Source organism: Labrus mixtus, chromosome 12, assembly GCF_963584025.1.
Source record: "Labrus mixtus chromosome 12, fLabMix1.1, whole genome shotgun sequence".
NCBI classification, from domain to species: Eukaryota; Metazoa; Chordata; class Actinopteri; order Labriformes; family Labridae; genus Labrus; species Labrus mixtus.
This window is the reverse complement of record NC_083623.1, coordinates 11,364,437-11,383,679: the sequence shown is the minus strand read 5'-3', so window position 1 is coordinate 11,383,679 and position 19,243 is coordinate 11,364,437. Positions and strand designations below refer to the sequence as shown.

The 19,243-nt window shown below is 40.5% G+C and overlaps 1 protein-coding gene across 2 annotated transcripts in view; it reads left to right on the top strand.

Annotated features, from left to right (window-relative positions):
* sesn1 (sestrin 1) overlaps positions 1-19,243 on the top strand; it is a 55,469-nt gene that overhangs the window by 3,669 nt on the left and 32,557 nt on the right. Inside the window, exon 1 of one of the 2 annotated variants that reach the window (XM_061051968.1) lies at positions 5,129-5,132. The exons of the other annotated variant lie outside the window; for it this stretch is intronic. The gene's annotated coding sequence lies outside the window, so the exon portion shown is untranslated. Of the gene's footprint in view, positions 1-5,128; positions 5,133-19,243 lie in introns of those variants that run through there. 2 annotated transcript variants of the gene reach the window in all.

The window sequence follows — 19,243 nt, the reverse complement described above, 5'->3', positions numbered from 1 at the left end:
GAAAGCACAGACAGCCCTTTACACATGGTGACCCGCTCTCCACTATGAGAGGAGCGTCTCCTGCTCGTGAGAATAATGTGCCTTAACACACGTCTGGTGTGTAAAAATTTGGCTTGTAATATTTTATAGCTTTTTTTTGTTGCTCCATATCAGAAGTGTATTTCTGACCATTTCATCATCTGCGAAAAGAAAGTATATCCAATAATAATTTTATAGAGAAGAAACTGTATGTCCTTTCTCGATGATAGTTGGAAGTTAAGAACAATGAAACTCTCACAAATATATGAAGCCACAACAAGCAGCCGCATTAGCTTAGCTTAGCAAAAAAAGAGGGAAGAAAGCTAGCTTGGCTTTCTCTGAATGAAACAAAAATCCTCCCACACCACAAAAGTCTTAAACATTAACATTAACCGTCTGTTAAAACATTCTTACGTGGGGTTTTAGGTGCTCGCCAGTTTTCCTTGTCAGAAGCAGAAAGTGAAGGAGGCTGCCTGCTTGATGTGACAGAAACTGATGTGACAAACTTTTTATTTGATTTAGATAGAGTAATGCTACTGTTTTCCAGCCTCTGTTCTTAGCATAGCTTAGCCAACAGGCTACTGGACAGCTATGATTTATTTTCCCATCTAACTCTTGAAAGTTGATCAGATCATTTCCAAAAATCTCAAACTATAGCTTAAGACAGGCGCTGATACGTCTTGTTTTTTTTTTCCATGCAGACTGAGTCGATGCTTTTTTTTAAGGCACCCTGTGAATATGCAGAACAAGCTGTGATCACAGTTAAAAGAATGGACTTGAATGTTCTCTATGTTGTTTCTCTCCACCCCCCTCCCCACCCCCACATTATTGCTTGTTTGTGGTCAAGGGTTATAAGGTCGTGGCCGAAAATAGGGCTCTGTGTTTGCAGGGCGGGGTCAGGTTCACTTAAGCCGCCCTTCTGTGAGGGTCAACCGGGGTGAACATATGAGGGTCAAAATCAGTTAAGAGGTCAATCCTGCGAGTATTGTCAACATAGAAAGATGCCGTCGGAGGGTCAGCCTGTCAGAGGGTCAATCCTAAGCTCTATCGATCTCACACACGTATAGAAACACAGGTTAATACAAATGTACTGCATGCACACACATGTGGACACAAATCAAGACAGACAATAGTCTGTGTTTGTCCCGAGTCTATGAAAGGGGTGGGCAGACTCCATCGTCCCGCTGTCTCTCCGCTCACCATGTTCCCTTTGCTGGATGAAAGAGGTCCAGTCTTGGGCGGCTGGACAGAGACAGAGAGGGGTTTCTTTGTGTTATGTAATCACACCATTGTGTTAGCCCTCTACCCCGTACTTGAATTAGGAAAAGATCAACCTGTTCTTATTTTGCAGGCGGCTTAGATTCCAGAGACTTAGTCCATATCTTCAGCCTGCAGGAATGAAAGGATGATGTACAGTTACGTACCAGATAGAATAAGTGTCTCCTTAAATTGTATTAAGCCCTGTTCTTAATGCATATAGTTGACTGGAAAAGCAGACCAGTCCCTTTGGCCAACAGCAAAGTTTTTGTTTTTCTAGTGTCCCAATGCATCATTTTACAGAAGTTCATACCCCCAGCATGGGCCTTAAATATTCTCAAACGTTTTAGTCACAAGCTTGTTTTGCCATTTTGACAACTTTCACAAACAGGTGAGATTTTTACAAACTGGTGATTTAGTTATTATTAAGCAAAACTGCAGCTGAAGTTTAGCGTACCTGATTTAAACTTAGCGAGGAAAAAGCTGAGGGTGTTTGTTTGCTTATGCTGCTCCTCATTTTTTACACATACTTATTTAGCTAAATACGGCCATTTAGGATGACTCAGCAGCCTCTCTAATAAACATGTATGTGTGATTAATTAAGTCAAAAGGCTTTGTGCATCCGGCCTCCACCTAGAATGATCAAGAAGACATTTTAGTCTCTGCATTTAGAACTCGGGAGCGTCTCCAGGACCTTGGAGATGACATCACAAATTGATCACGTTTGCTTATTCATTGATTTATTCATAGAGGTGCACATGGGCTCTATCATACATGTTTTACATCTGCCTTTAAATCTAGACTGTAATATGTGTGCTTGGACAATTTCTGTAATAAAGCAAAGTGCTTCAATTTGCAGTTCCTCAAAAATTCTCATTCAGTTGTCAGAGGTGAAATGCTGTGGTGAGGTTAGATAAACAGGCCGGGCTTGTTTACCTTGAGAGACAGTATGGACAGTTACAATAATGCTTTTCTGAGTATGCAGTGTCAAAGTCCTCTTGTAAACTGTGACATTTTTTCATCGAATTGTGAAAAGTTTTTGCTCGTCACAGGGACAGCGAGATATCAAACAAGAGTTTTCCATGTGCTGTTGTGCCTTAATGTGTGTGCATATATGTCTGTAGGTTTCTTTGTGAGTGTACTGTATTTGTCTCCATGTGTGCATGCCTTCAGTCCTCCCCGGGCTACCTCTGCTTACAGTGTAAATAAAGAGAGGACCCATAGAGAGAGAGAGAGAGAGAGTCCTGTAGACTGGACAGATCTGCTGGATTATGGACAATCTCTGCTCGATCCAGGTCAGACAAATTGCAAACTGAGGGGGGAGAGAAAGTAGCAGCAGCAGCAGGCGGTGACCTTTGGCACAGTAACTGTACAGTGAAATGCTGCATGGCTTTGGAGGAAGTGATAGAGGAATAAAGCTGTGGATTTGCAGCTGCAAGCCAGCTGGGCAGAGTGATGGGACAGTGAGGACAGGAGCTGGAGTGGACAGCTGGGCGTGTGTGTCCCTTGCTTGTTTGTCTGTGTACAGTTCCTGGGATGTTAAATCTTACCAAGATACAAAAGGCTTGATGTTCCAAACACATTGTGGCCTCTTACAACTTGCCAACGCACCTCAGGCTTCTTGTAATATGATAATTTTCCTGGTGATGCTAATACTGGCCATCATAACTTGGTAATGATGAAGCTCTTCTCTCGTGCATTTTATCTGTCATTTTTTTCTTTTGCCTCATGATGAAATACTGTGCTGAAACTCGAGTTGATTTATTGACAATTCAATAAACAGAAAATTAATCGAAAATTTCGGTGATGGATGATCACTTCAGGCATTTTTATACACAAATGTCAATCCAACTGCAGCCTCTCGTCTCTGTACAGTCAATTTGCTCCTTTTTTCTAGGGAGACACCGATGGGGCGGGTTGAACATTGATTTCAGCAGATGTTAGTCCTATTAAAAAAAACATCAGCCGGACCTATCAGAAAACGTGCCATTGCACCAATGTCAGTAGCTGATGAGTATCTATTGTATCGTATCATCTAAAGCTTGTAAGCTGGTATACCTACCGGCTCATTCACAGAAGAGGTTTTTATTGGGCAGATGAAGTCAACTTGTCATGATCCAACGAGAAAGAAAATGTTGGCAGTGTCGGTGTCCACCGTCTCTGGAAAGATCAGCAACATGCAGTTTGTAAGACATTTTTGCCAAAGACTTTTCAAGAGGAGCACTTAAAACCATTTAAATACATTCAATGGCTCGTTTGAAAAAACAGACACAAAGCCTAAAAGCTATTTTCAACAAGGTGATTGACCCTGATTTTCTCAATCCATACATCTCTACTTTCCCTGTTATATATCACGTTAAACTTTAATATTTGAGTTTTAGCTGCACTAAGACATTCATCCTGGATTCTTATCAACGATGTTAGATTTTATATAGACCAAAAGATTTATGATAATTCATTAGAAGAATAATCCTAAATTCCATCGCTGGTACAGTTCACTTGATCATAAAATATTTAGCCTTTTGTGTGTATTCTTAATTTTATTGTTGTGCCAAGAATGATTGCGTGTGAATAAATAAAACACAAAGAGAGCAGCGTAGCAGCTAACTCACAGTACAATATTAAATACAATAAAGAAACCCTTTCTGACTTTCTGTATCTGTTATACAGATAAAGTGTGTAGTGCATTGCACAGGGAGATACGCTGCACAATAATCTGAGTATTTATAAAATATATTGACTTTCCGGCACCAAATGGCTGTCTTGCCAGGATAAGAGACCATTTCCAACATGCTAGAAGAGCATACTAACCCACAAGCTCCCACTTTGATCCTGCAACACAGACAGACCCCCACCTTCCACCCAGTGCAGCATGCTGCCGGCTGGAGACTCAGGAAGACTAGAGAGGAGGGGGGCATGTGGGAAGTGTGCAACTAGGTCACTGTCTATCCTGTTGTAAGCCTGAATATATGATACAAAAACACTGATTTCTGTTTTTAGCCACAATAACAAGTGTGTATATATCTCACACAATTTTCTGGAAAACGAAAATAATGAGTGTTTCATTTAAAGATTATTCAGAGTCAAAACGGTTCCACTGAAATATGCTGCATTATTCTGGCACAGAGAGAGAGAGAGAGAGAGAAAGAGAGAGGGAGATTGGCAAGCATTGGGTATGAGCTTTTGTAGAGCCTAAGCAGTCGTCATGGTACCAGTGGCATGAGGTGCACATGATGGGTGGGTTACTTGGGGGTTGTGGGGGGGGGGGTTTGCTGGCTTGTGTGCGATTATTTCTGGCTGTGCTATTCAGGAATTGAGAGGGAGTGAGATGCAAGAGTGGGGAACCAAATGTTGCAAACACGGGCTGCAGGATGAGCAAGAAATGAAGTTGGGGAGAGAGAAGCTGAGATTGGACTGATAATGGAGACGTAAGGAGAGGGGTGAAAACGATGGAGGAAATGGAACAAACATCAACAACATCCAGTGGAAAACTACCACCACCATGAGTCCATGAGCCCTGCTCTCCAAAACCTTAAGCCCAATTGGCTTGAAAGTGGAATAATTTTCTGACCAGTCTCGAATCACTCTCTAAGTGTAAAGGCTTCAAAGTGTTCCAAAATCAGAACACAATCTCAAATAAGTCAAAATGTCATCATGATATGTTGTCATCAGATCATGTCTTCGGGAACACTTTGTCCCCTAAGTCCCAATATGGGCCGTCTAGCCTGCTTTACAGTTGTCTCCCTTCTTCTCGAGCACACATTGCAAGGCTCAGCTTGTCTCACCCACACACCCTGAGACTCTTAAAGGAGGAGGGGGGGGGGGGGGGAGGCGTGGTGTTGGACAACAGGAACAAAGTGCTGCAGCAGGAGGTGGGAGAGGAATAACAAACACTTTAAAGGAAAAGTAACACACAGAGAAAAGAAGCCGACATATGAATAAAAGAGCGTAAGAGTGAGAATAATTGAAGCCATGTTCTCCTGCTGTGCATGCATGTTTCAGTCTGAGGCAGAGCTGGATTTACTGTGTTGCTTATATCAGGGAGGTTTACGAATAGAGATAGGGCGATCGCATGGTGCTGTTGAATAAACAACTCTCTCTCCCTCCATCCTTCTTCCTCTCCCTCATTGACATAATGTCTTGTGTATAGAATGAAAGTTAACAAATTATTCATAAAGTTTAGTAAACCCTTCTGCTGCTCTGTTAGGCTCTGTTTTGTTTTCCGGCACATCTTGCTCAACTTCATGTTAACTCTTTCTGTTGGTTTAGTATTGTCAGTGGAAAATAAGTCTTGTGTTTCTGTAGCAGCTGGACAGTGATAAGGGTAATGGCCTAAAGTTTAAAAAAAGAAAGAAATCATGCTGGCTTGGATTATTAGTGTGAGAAATAACAGGTTCCTTCATGGGGCAAGTCTTAACAGTATTACACTCCTTTGACCCCCATTTAATCAATCAATGAACCAATCAGCCTTGTGCCAATTCACAGAAAATTGTATCTTGAGACACTTTGCAAAAACAGCAGGTCAAGACCCTACTCTTTGTTATATAATTTACAATGACCCAACATGAATACACCATGGGCACAGCGCTAAGCAACATTTAGCAAAGTTACAGTGACAAGGACAAACTGCTTTTAAGAGTCAGAAACCTCAAGCAGAACCAGACTCATGATCAACATCTGCTGAAACTGCAGCTGTTAATCCTCCCAGCATTAAAAGTAAAGAATCATTTAATTATATTTCTGATGGCTGAATTCCATTTCTGTGCTCCACATCAAGACATCAGCTGTGAGAAATGATTAGTCTGTAATCTTGTGACAGCATTACCTCCGCTCAACCTATCGGTCCTGTCACAATAAAAGCACAGGTGTAGATAATAAAATAGCTGCTGGCTGAATTCCATTAAGTAGCTTCATTGCTGGTTTTACTGGTACACATGAATAGAACAGAGACATTATAAATGTTATTGGTAACTCACCTACTCTTCCCCCTTGTAAACATTTCTGAATGTCTGGTATCAGTGGATCTACATGCTGTGGTTATTTTGAAAGGCATACTTTCCATTATGGAAAGACTGGGCCTTTTATAGGTTACATTTTATTTTCCTCTATCTGTCTGAACACACTTTTTTTTTTTTAAAGATTTTTTTGTTGGACTTTTTATGGCTTTTTTGAGACACAGGACAGTGAATAGAGGGAGAGAGAGAGAGTGGGGAATGACAAGCGGGTATAGGAGCCACAGGCTGGATTCGAACCTGGGCCTTTTCGAGGGCAACAGCCTCTGTACATGGAGCACACAAACTAACCACTAAGACACCGGCACCCCAGACCATCCAGTTTTTACTGTTTAATAAATTGTTGATTTGTCCAGGGCTGCAAATTTAAGAGTATTTTGTATTATGAATTAATGTCCTGATTATTCTTTAGATTTTAATGATTAATTGATAACTTTTTAGCCTGTATGATTTGATAGAGTTATTTATTTACAACTTCCCGGAGGCCGATCTTTTAAATGCTTGTTTAGGTTTGCAATAACAATAAATCTCTATTAATTTAATAATCTTTGTGGCGCTTTCCTTCACTGTCTATTTTTCAAATGCCATAGCCGATTTCTTTTGATCTTTTTATGCCCTCTTTTTTGCCTGTCAGGCTGCATGTAACCCCTCCTCCTACCCTTTTGAACAACGTTGGTGAGGCGCTCTGCAACATGAGGAGTACTTCCATTTCTTCTGCATGTTTCACAGGAAAAAAATGTAATTAATTGTTAGACATTTGCATATCACATTTATTTTTAGGATGTATCTGGTTATCCTGTTGTGTGAGCTATGATTTTTCGAAGTGTGGTTAATGCAATCCTACTGTGTGACTTCATATTTCCTTTGGCTTTTAAATATTCTATGCGAGTATTTCAACTGGGACACACACAGACACACACTTACAGTCAAACAACAGACATTTTGAAGCTACAGAAGTGGCTGCAGATCTTCCAACTTGCCTTGTACTCCAAGCCTCTTGCTTTGGTACACTTTCATCATCCACAGGCATGACATCTGTTTAGGATGAATTTAATTGAATTCATAAATGAATGATAACAGTTTTTGTCCAGTGGAGGGAGTTTAAAATTAAAAAAATCAATAAATGCCTTTCATCCTCCGGCCTCTCTCTCTCTCTCTCTTTAATGCTTCGTCTTGCACTTGATGAAACAGAACGGCCCATTGAGTGGTGTCATCACTCGCACAGCATATTAAGAGAGCAGAGCTGCAGTTAAGCTGTGGGGACACAGGAGGGCGCTCTATACCAGTGTGTAGCCTGTTTTAGCTCTACTGTTAAATTGCTGGATGGGAATTTTCCATGCACCCAGCTGAACGCATGCTATGCTGCACATGCTTTTAATTTTTTTTTTCCCTTTTGCCCTGGTCACCGGGCGTTCATCCAGTATGTGTGTATGTGACTTTCTCTGTGTGTTTATGTGGGTCCACATGTGTTGATCTGTCTGCCTTTGACTCCGAGTGTGAATCTGTATCTGTTTGTGTTGAGAGATTTATAGTAGTGAGCATGCAGGATTTAGAGGCATCTGTGGATCAGGTCACACAGCATGAATAGCCCGGTGGCTTCAGTCTAAGGTAGCCCCTATTAGGATACAAACCACTTAGGCTCAGCTGCAGTACACAAACGCAAATATTTGGGACACACACTCTGGCTCAGGTTAAGAAATATTGTGTAACCACTGATATGATTACCAGTCTGAATCCAGGTATAAAGCTGTTTATGTTTATTGAAAATATTTACAAAATGTCTTCTGAATTTAACTAACTGAATGTCAATTTAATTAACTTCAGTTAGCTTCATTGGCAAGGTTGAAGTTGAGGTTATATTGGCAGAGCATCAGTGATAGTCAGATGAGAGCAAAAACATTAAAAAAAACAACCAACAACAACAAATACCACATATAATGTTAGTTGTAGCCTCTACTTTGTGAGAAATTGCAGATACATCTAATTTTAAATCCTAAATCTAAGCTACTTTTGGGGTTTTTTTTCGGCAAAATCCTGCAGTCCTGAAGGGGTATTCTTGCAGCCGCACTCACAGAGCGGTCACTTCAGTGCGCCTCATTCATTCGGGACCCCACACTTTGAGACTTGAACTTCGCTGTGTCAGCACCTGATGGATCGTTTCCCATTGGAGCCATTGTGTGGCTGTGCTCACCAAATGGTGTTGCTTCAAGCTTTGCCCAGTGCCATGTTGGCTTTGCCTGGCTCTGGTGTTGTTTCAGCATGTGTGGTATTGTTTCAGGCCCAGTGTGCAGCGGTGGAGTGTATTGTGCGCTCTTCTCAGGGGTATTGTCCCGAGCTGATGTATGTGTGCTTGTTTATGTTACAGGCTAGTTTGTCAGGATGGTGACAGTTTCACGCTACGAGACCTCCGCGTTCCCACAGTTGTTCACCTCTGACCCCGGCTCTTTTGCTGCAAGGCCAGGCTGAAGTGTGTGTATGTGTGTGTGAGATGGAGACACAGAAGGAGAGAGTGTGTGTCTGCGTCTGTGATTGACATGCAGTGTTGGTTAAAAAAAAACTGCACAAGTGGGTTTTGTTTACTCGAGGCAGGAAAACACACTACTTCCCATCAAGAGCAGTGTGTCTCCCTAAATCTGTAAACACATATTCATATCAGACGGTTTGGGTGTTATATCACCCATAGAAAAATGTAAATAATGTATATCCAGAAAGTTAAAAAACTCTTGACACATTAGCGTTGAGCTGTTTTTCTGTTTTCAAATTTTAGCTGTGTTTAATTAATTAAAATCTGCTTTGGATTAATTATGTATGACTCAGAGCAGTTTTATACTTATGGTTCACCGCTTTGAAGGGGCAGACAGTAAACAAGTGGGCAAGCTGATATACACATAAACTAAAAAGTTTAAAAAGTGGCCAATTAATTTATAAATTCATTTTTCTGATAGTCTGCCAACCGAATTCTTGCTTGTTTTTGGGGCATTTTTGCAATAAGTTTGAGTCTAAAGCTGAAGATTTAAATTTAACATGTAATCAATAAAAACAAGGTCAGGGGACTGACGTTAGCGATCAAAGGTGGTTAACCACTCTGCAATTAAAAAAAACAAAACAATTTTTGTCAGTTTTTCTTCATTTCAGTTCAGTGCACTCTGCATTCAGGATGATGATGCACCTATAGAGGATTAGCCCTGCTTTATAATAGCTAGATTTTCCCGTCTCCCACTATGTATGTTTTGATGTTGCTGCCAGCTGTCACGAAGCCTCCAGTCTTCTAAGTGCAACCAGATAGTGTGCCAAAATACTTCTGATGCTATTGATCCTCCACACACACCACCCAGACACTCTGTGGATTGTATTGGCGGCTGTCAGGAGAGTTCTGCTGGGGGATATTGACTAAATATTTTTGAACAAATAACTTAAAAATACACACATGTGGGTACAATGGGGTAATATTTTAGAGTCGGAGTAATTGTGCTGTGAGAAAATATCAACACTTGAGAACATATTAAGAAAGGTAAATATGCTAATTAGTGATACACTCTTCTTTTGCAGAGAACTGAAGCGATTTGCTATCATCATGTGGTTACTAACCTGAAATCCGCATATGAAAAATAATACATTTTCATATATGATTGTATACCTGATTGTTCTGCTTCCTTTGGCTTCTACCGAGCTTTGAAGTTGGTTCACACTAATTGCAAACTTTCAGTAAAAATAAAAACAGTTTAATCCCAACGTACAAAATCTGCTCAGCACCAAACAGCAGACGACCAAGCAGCTGGTGAGCTTAGTGAAGCATTTAGCAGCTAAAGAGCCAGATATGTCCTTCAAGAGTTGGTAGTGACCCAAGACGGAGCCAAAAAGAGAATGAATGAATTGATGAGTAAACAAAGAACTGTGAACATAAAAGGTTGTCATATGTCAGTCTTCTGTTCGCTACTTGTTTCTGCTGCCCCCTAGTGGCCTTAAAACATTTAACATGCCAGGTTTAACTGTACACTCTACACCATGTAAGCAAACATTTTAGCTGTTGCGTTACTCCATGGTATAACTATGATCAAACTCTAACATTATATGAATTTAGCTTCTATATCTATAAGTTTATCTGTGAACTATGATGTGACACAGCCTTGTGGTGTATGTGAAAGCAGGTATTGACATCTATTTTAGGGGATGAATGCGGCCCATTAGCATGTTTATCACACTTCACCCCCTCCTCTCTGTGTGTATTTATCACACTTGTCTATAACTGCCTGTCTGTGTGTGTATATTTGTGCATGTGTTTGGGTGATAACTGTGATAGCAGTGCGGTTGCTGTCTTTGTTGATTTGGTCACTTTAGACGCTCGTGTTTAACTTAATGAACACTCACGTGTCAAAGAGGAAATGCTGATGTTCCCTTTTTTTTTTTTTTTTTTTGCTTAACAGTTCAACAATTTAAACTTGGTGACAGAATAAAGAACAGAAACTTCTTCTTACAGGTTCAGCACAAGTGCTCAGAGTTGTTTACCCTCCTAACCCTATACCACACTTGTACTACATGTCCCAACACAGTAATTGGAAGAGATTCTGTTACATCATGCTGCCATCCGTCACCTTGTGGGTTTATTAGACCCCCGAGGGCGGCCACCCACCCTCCCAGGCGCAGACACACACACACACACACACACACACACACGTGCACATTACACTCCGTACTCCTAGAATATTATTATAGCGCATTACCTATGAGCTCCACACTTTAATAGCATCTTGTGTCAGTGCAGTATATGTAAGCATTTTCCAGATACTTTACTGCCTTGTTTTTCAGGAGTCAGCTGGAAGTTATAAGCTGGAAGTTTCTCACTCAGACCTTCATATAACTTACAAAGTAGGCACCTGGTAGCCAAACACTTCTGATTCAATGGCCTTGATAATATCACAAACATACATATGGAGCAGAAAGTGATCTTGGTTTAAGAATTTTACTGTGAGTAACAAGTAGGACATGCAACTGAAGCACATTGTACAAATTCAAGAACATCTTGAAAGTCATAATTTTTCCCTTCCTGGATGACGAATTTGGAAATCAGCCAGCTCTGCTAATAATGCTCAATTTCTTCTCTGAAGCTCATTTCCTTAAAACAAGAACTGTGAGGGGGGCAGTGAAGCTCATTATAAGTCATGTCATCACATTTTTGTCCTTCTTGCATTATGGATTTGGATTTGAACTTTTAATAAACGGCTGTTCATGTTGGTCTAAATTTACTATTATACAGTCTTTTTCTTTGACTTGAAAAGCATTTTTTTTAACCAATTTTTCGTATTTTATTCTGTTTTGATGTTACTTGTTAAACCTTAAACTTCCAAATTTCAATTTTCATTAAGTTTACTGTAACCTGTTATCCTTGTTGTTTCTCTTCATGACTGTATCCCTCTTCATGGTCATTGCACTCTCTTTAATACGGGTAAAATGTCACGTATTGTTACATTTTCAAACCAGAGCTGGCTTCTCATACAGAGGATGAAATTGCATTAAGTGTTCCTTTTAAAGTTCAGAACTTTTGTTCTTTCCTTCTTTGACTCCTGTTTCAGTTGAATGGAGATTCAGTGTATTTATGTAGACACCTTTTGATGAACTGTGGACGTATCAGACTTTTTATTTTGATGGGTGTGACAGGAGGTTGTACCTGTCACTAAGGTAACATTGAATGTTTTTTTAATACCTACTGTATACCTGTATGTCATCCTTTTACATAATTGGTGTTTCATAACATGTTTGCTTACCTGCTGAACACCTCATGAAGGCAGGTCAGAAACTCTAAGCAGTCCTCGGAGGGTCTACAGCAAAAGAAAGTACACTTTACTGTAATTCAGAACAAAATTAGACCAATTACAAGATCATTTAAATCATAGGTGAAACACAAAAAACAGTAAATGGCCGGTGTGGACTTTCCCTGAGGATTAATCTTTAATTTGTGATTACTGTCCAATAATCAAATAAGACATTAGATAATGCATAACAAGGCACAAAGCCTTCATGAAAGCATTTTAACTAGGGTGGGCTTACTCAGAGCTTACATTATGCCTCTGCCAATGTGGATTCAAAGTAAGAATGAGCCCCTTTCTGAAAATCCAAAGTGTAATCTGTGAGGCCAAAGAGCACATTAGACAGATATCTTAACATGTAGAATTAGTGGAAACAATGCCATCCTTTGTTGAAAGGGTAGAGGAGAGAAAATTGGACATTTAACTGAAAAACCCGGAGAAAGAGAAGGAGAAAGATAAAGTAGCAAAAAAACATGGCTCTAGACGAGGAAAATGTAGTGAAGACATGCCTGGGGTTTTTCAATGATTTTGTCTGACTTGCATTTAGCTTGAAAGCCCAAGAATAGTCGGGGCCAAGCTTGGCTAAACTCCTGAAAGCGCAGAAGTATGTAGGCCAAAGGGAGATCGATAGTTGGAGAGACAAAAACAACTTCTCCATCTGGTTCCTGAGTAGTCTTTGCTGGCAGGTTGCCACACCTTGTCTGCTCTGCTGTGGTTTCTAGTCATGTTGCAGTAAACACTGGGAGGCCCTTAGAAAAGCAGGCATGTAAAGGTTGGCAACCAACCAACACAAAATATACACAAACCCTCGAGTCACTCAGTCAGCTTTTTTTTTCTTCTTCTTTCCTTTTTTTTTTGTATTTACTTCTACTGGGGTTAACATCCTTGTAAATATCTCTAAGCCCCTGTACCCTGTATCAAACCCTATTTAATCTCAGACATGAAGACTTGGACTGAGCCCCCCGTCCCCTCAGTGTATTAATCAGCGTTCATTGGTTTGTTTTAAGGGTGTGTCTGCTGCACATTGGCTCACTTGACGCCGTGAAAGAGTGAGGGGAAGGAAGGAACTGTATAAGCACCCTTTGTCGTAAATTATACACAGCACAGGGCATGCGTGATGTCAGGAGGGAAAGTAAACAAGTGATGTTCGGTAATTTATGTAACATATTTTCTCAGTGCTGAAGTAAGGAATCAATTAACAAGTCAAAGCTTTATCACATTAGTCAGCACATCAGCAGAATTTATCCAGATGTCAGATTTGCTGAGGTTAAACGGTGGTAGATGCTTCCTAAATTCTGCAGTCGAAACTGGCCTTCAAAAACTGACAGAATCAGCACGTCGTTCGATGTTTAGGTAACCTAATTCTTCCCATACTTAACATAACATTTCTGTACTGAGCGGCGAAACAAACATGGCCTTTCCAGCAACAGTGTTCCCCGCCTGTATATCCCATCTGTCATTTTCTTTGTCAGTTCTGTGTTTGCTTATCTTCGTCTGGACACTTTGCTTATTTTTCTGTGCTGTGAAATACAAGCTGCTCTGTTTGTTTGCTCGTTATAGCTTGAATGCTTTGCATGATATACTACTGATGTCTGTCCGGCCGTGGGATGTGTCTGCTTGAACGTTTTTTTAAAGTCTGATTCTAATTTGATGGTGTAGTAGGGTATTTAAAAAAATATGTTGTTTTTAATCGACTCATGCAAAAATTCATTGATGTTGATTAGCATTCTTACAAAAAAATATTCAGAAACCTTGACACACACACACACACACACACACTAACAAACAGCACACAAACTACTTTTAACTGGATTGAATTGACAAAGAAGAAGCTGAAATTGAACAAATAAAAGAGGAATTGTGTGACCTCTTGGGAAGTGAAATATTCTGTCATCTTTGAGCTGCACAGAGTTGAACTGCAAAGCATGTATGTCATATATGTTGTGAAGTGATGCACCCAGTTTGAAGATTGATATATATCACATTTTAACATCAAACTGAAGTATATGACGCTGCCTTTTGTTATTTACTCATCACAAGCTTAAATAAGTGCATGGCAACCAAATTTTCAATTTCTGCAACCATAATGTATTTCCTGTTTGCCAGCATGAAAGTAACATTTTTAAAGTTAGTGTGATGTGATATAGTTGGCCCGGTTCTTCTCACTAATGTATTTTGGTTAATGATTCAGCTGTAAAGCTTTTTTAAAGAGAACCATAGACTACTCCCTCAATCAAATCCGCTCTAGTAGAATAAGGCCTTAGAGCAGAGCTTTTGCATCAGTCAGCTTTTTCTTTATGATTTATGGTTGTTTTGGCATTTTGAGTCAGCGGCTTTAGCCTGTCCATCCTCACCTGTGAATATGGGTCAGCAGGGCTATATATAAATGGGTGAAAAGGGGGGGAAAAAAAATCTGTGAAATACCACGAGCGTGTGCGTAGTTTCTGAAAGCAGGTGTGTGAAGGTAACCATTCAGCCGGGATGTTTGTCCGAACATGCTGTCCTCACTCCCTTGTCACAGAAGTATCCCTTCGTCATACAAGTTAGAAGAAAAAGTCAGAAGCTCACAAGCTTGTCTTGGTGTCTGATTAGTAGCAGTCACCACACCAGATACTCTTCTTTAGCCAGTGGCCTTTCCTTATCACCTGCAGGTATCAGACGAGGTCGGAGCGGTTACAAATTGTCTTTGGAGACGTTACAGGTTCGCAGATGGAAACAACACTGTGGTTGCTTTATTGTGCAACACAAGCACATTGCATAAAGTGGACTGTCATATAAGAGGGAAGAGTGATAAAAACAAGTCATGAATGTTTTCTTTTTACAGATCCTTTGTTGCTTAAGAACAGTTGAACAGTTTTCTGTGGACTTTTTTTTTTTTAAAGGTAAAAACTTAACCTTTGCAGTTTTGTTAAAAATGAGAGCCACATTTCAAAATAATAGTCCTCGTACTTCGAAAGGCTATTCATGCTGATGTTGATGCAGGAAGTGCAGAATGATCTGTGCTAAGGGCTTTTTGTTAACTGATTCGACAGGTGTCCTGTTTATACTGGTCACACTGTCTTTCCGTTATTGACAGCTCTCCACACCCTCTGACCAGATATAACCAGCAAGTGTGTGTGTGTGTGTGTGTGTGTGTGTGTGTGTGTGTGTGTGCCTGCGTGCATGCTCATGTGGGAGGGAGAGAGAGAGAGAGAGAGAGAGAGAAGGGGGGAGAGAGAATGTGAATGATGTTTATGTGCAAGGAAACAAAGTCTGGTTTGTGTGTGTTTGAGGGAGGGAGATGACTAGAGATGGAGATAAAGAGTGCGTGTACGTTCTTGACTAAAACAAAGTGTGTGTGTGTGTGTGTGTGTGTGTGTGTGTGTGTGTGTGTGTGTGTGTGTGTGTGTGTGTGTGTGTGTGTGTGTGTGTGTGTGCGCACTTGTGAAATTGGGATTAGCCCCCACCTAATTGCAGGCGAGCACTCAAAGCTTATTAATGCCTGACCTGACCTGTTCTTTATTTGCTCCATCTATCACTGTAAAGACTTGCAGCAAAACAACAACTGCATTAACAGAAGAGACCGGCCCCTCCCTCTGTTTGCGCTGATTGGCTGAGACGCATGGCGAGGGATGGCTGCTATTGGCTGAGAGGAGGCACACCTCTAGAATCTGTTTATCAGCAGCCAGAAAGTGAGGGGAGGAGGACGGGGACATTAGGGTTGGGGTGGGGTTGTGATGGGGTGTTTTTTCGTCTTTCCTTTTTTTGGGGTGGGTGGGTGGGGGGGGGAGGATAGAGGTTGATTGTGCAGAAACAGACGGGAGAATATTTAAGAGGAGGGGGGAGGAACATTAACACTCTGGAAAACAGCCATTGCAGCTTGTTCGAAAACTTCTAGGAAACTAGGATGTTTGTTTTTTTCTCCGTATGTGTGTGTGTGTGTTGTTTGTGTGTTTGCGCTGACCCCCCCCCCTTTGAAATCACAACCAGGCCTACCTAATTTAGTCCGCACCATAATAAGCCAGCAGCCCCTCCCTCTAAGTAACTACATGTAACCTTGTTTTTAAAAGATATCGTTATCTCTGCTTATCATATCAACATGTTTCTGTGGTCAGGCGAGCCCTTGCACGCCACAAAGGAGACAGTTTATCATCAGCAACAGCTCCGACACTCATGTTTCTCATATTTGACATACGTGAGCGCTGCCTCATACATGTCACTCGTCACTTATGGCTACTTGTGTGTCTGTGACAGCAGGGAGCACGTCTTATGAAGTTAAAGCAAACCGGTCAGTTCCAGTTGGTGGGTTTGTTAAAGGAGACCGGTTGTTGTCTAATCACAGATGCCAAAGAGGAAGGAGAGGCTGAAATGTTTGTCTTAGTATGTATAGACATTGTCGTGCACTTTTCTGAGGTAAAGGGTCAGCTGTCGTGTAAAAAAGTGAGTCTTTTAAATACACGTTTAAAAGACTATAATAATACAAACCAATGTATAACCTTTGTATATTTCTCAATTTCCTGAGGCGCTGGTGGCGCAGTGGTTAGTGCGCGCAAGCCCCATGTATGGAGGCGGTCCTTCAAGCGGGCAGCCCAGGTTCAAATCTGTCCAGTGGCCCCTTTCCCGCATGTCATTCCCAACTCTATCTCCCTGATTTCCAACTGTATCCACTGTCCTATCTCTCCAATATAGGCACAAAATGCCCAAAACTCTTAAAAAAACAAAACAAAACAAAAGTTAATTTCCCTGCTGGCTATGGTTTTTGTAGATGTGTTAATAAGGAAAACCAAAAAAACTGATTTGGTTATTTACTATTCCAAATTTGAGTTCAGAGAAAAGATTCATTGTTGGCTTAATTTTTTAAGAGCGCCAAGTATTTTCAAAATCAAGAAGAACAATGACGGTTTAAATAATATTGAGGTTCCACAGTCTTAACCCTGAGAAAATTCAAATTTCAGTCATATGAAACACAAAACGGCAGCAAATACTTTTACTTAAAAAAAACAAAAAAAAAACAGGAATACTTAGCATTTTTGGTTTGAAAACATTACTTTATACATTTTGTTTATGTCTATTCAAACTTCAATTTATTGACAGGAAAGAAAAATACCCTTTAGAAATGATTGTGAGCAGAATTTATACGAAGCTCCGTGGGCAGGTTTATGGTGTTTTGCACTTTTATAGCCTACACATTGTCTTCTAACTGAAAGAGAGACATCGTTTGCTTACAAAGAGTCATTCTCCTGACTTGAGTAAAGATGTATTTTGCAATATTATATTAGCACTGTAGATTTTTGCCCTTTGACTCCAGTTCCCAGGGACGAGCAGGATCACAGATACCAGGGACGTTATAGTTTCAATACAGGTGTGTTTGAACAGTCCCTGCTTCTGTGTGTGCGCGCTTGTGTGTGTAAATACTGTAAATGTGTTTGATAGCAGGGTCATGGTCAGGTATATGGGCTGGTTATAAAAGCTGAAAGCATGACGGTGCCGTTCCCTCCTAGTTTACCATATCACTGTGTTGTGTGTGTGTGTGTCTGTTTGTGTGTCGACTTGTTTGAGGAAGAGTGTCTGGGTGTGCTCAGAGGCATTAGTGACCCTTGGGCCAGCCTGAGGAAAAGGCTAGGGTTACTAATGGGTTACGTTCGTACATGACTCCTCTGAGCATCATGTGACAAAAACAGGGGCTTAGGGGGCGCCCAGGAATCAGTACTTATAAAATACATTTTACACTGGGGCCCCACCTTGTTATGTCACATTTGTTTACCCTCACCCTTCTGCTTTAATGTACTTATATCATCTGCTCTGAAAGAATGAAGCTCGCTCTTTGTTTGCCTTCTTTCTGCACAAACAAAATGGATAGCAGAGTAGAACATTACAATATTAATGATAATGTACTTACTGATGAGGTTTAAGCTGCAGTAATAGGCACTAATTGTATGAGCATGCAAGCTATTGGATAGCTTAACTAAGATTATGGTATGTCAGTGTGTCAGTGTGCTTGCACTAGGGTGGAGTATAGGACTAATTACTCATAATCCTCCTCTCACAGATACAGTTGGGCTTTGCTTACTGGCTCAGTACACAAAACAATTACACACACTGGAAAATGAACAGTAGGACATTTTTAGTGTTTTCTTTTGTTTGTCATCTAATGCTTACAGACACACATATTGTAAATCAGAATTAGTGATCACATATTATAAAATAATGAAACTGAGGTAGACAGGAATGACTGGTTTTATTGTTAGACGAGACGTGAGCATCTCTTTCAATGGCTTTAATGGTAGAATAGGTTTAAGAAAACAATCTGTGTTCTGCAGGTATGAAATGTTCTTCTTCATCAGAACTTTTACATACAGCTGCCAAACATGGTACAACTCCCCCATGTAAGATGCTGTTACATCTGGAAGTACCCATTTGGATCAATGAGTTTTTAAAGTCACCTGTTTATCAAGTGAGAATGTATTCTTTTTTTTCCTTTTTTTTTGTCAATCCTCCTTTGCTGTTAGAAAAAGAAAATGTTCTTAAGCCAATTTGGAGAAACCAGTGAGTTGATCTGCTGCAAGCTGAGAAAACTGCAAATCTCATTGGACCTAAAGAGTTACTGCTGCAACGGGATCATTTGAAAGAAACAACAACAACACAGATTCCAATCAATAACTAATCTGTCATCTTGCACTTTGATTTGAACTTCCCCCTTGGCCTAATTTCCAATATCTCTAATTCTGTAAACTTGTGTCAGTCCTGTCTTAGATATTGTGCAATACACCTGTCACCAAAGAGGTAAACAAGTCACGGAATGTGTGTATATGTGTGACATATATTTCGTTTAACTGCTTGTCACCCTCTGCAGGAGCTCCGCTGAAGGCTGTTGACTGAGACCTACATGTTCAGGCCAAGATATTGTGCGTCTCGTTTCCCTTTCTGGCGTATAGATGTTTTGTTTCTCTGTGTAAAAAAAAATAAAAAATAGGACTCTCCTTATCTACGCCTCACATATAGCTGGTTATATAGGTATCAAGTACCTTCAAATGCAAATACATAAATCACCAGCGGAGAGTGTTTTTATGTGGGTCGAGAAGTACATGAACATTCTTGCCGTCTGTACTGGATGTTCTTCCGGCCTCTGGGTCAGTATACTCAACGTTGAAGCAGTTAAGCGAATGTTGCCCA